Source organism: Fulmarus glacialis, unplaced genomic scaffold, assembly GCF_000690835.1.
Source record: "Fulmarus glacialis isolate BGI_N327 unplaced genomic scaffold, ASM69083v1 scaffold35194, whole genome shotgun sequence".
Classification (NCBI taxonomy): domain Eukaryota; kingdom Metazoa; phylum Chordata; class Aves; order Procellariiformes; family Procellariidae; genus Fulmarus; species Fulmarus glacialis.
Genome location: NW_009209306.1, coordinates 2994 through 3322, shown reverse-complemented (window position 1 = coordinate 3322; position 329 = coordinate 2994).

Here is a 329-nt window from a genome sequence, read left to right as displayed (position 1 = left end):
TGGGGCTGGCAGTGGGGAGCGGGGGCTGAGAGGGCAGGGGGCCGGGTGAGGAGAGGGCTGACCCTCCTGCAGCTGGGCCAGCAACCGGGCAATTGTCTTTGCTTCAGTCTCTTTGCTTTAGTCTCTGGAGCCCGCTCGCCCTCGTGGGACAGGCCTCCCAGGAGAGCGGGCAGAGGCTGAGCAGCAGCTCGTGACAAGTGTGACAGCCTGGCTATGGCGTCTCCTTTTCCCGTCACCGTTTGTTTCTGTTTGCTGGTGCAGTGAAATTCCAGTGTCCCCCCAACAGACCGTTCCGCTGCAAGAACGACCGGGTATGTCTGTGGATCCGT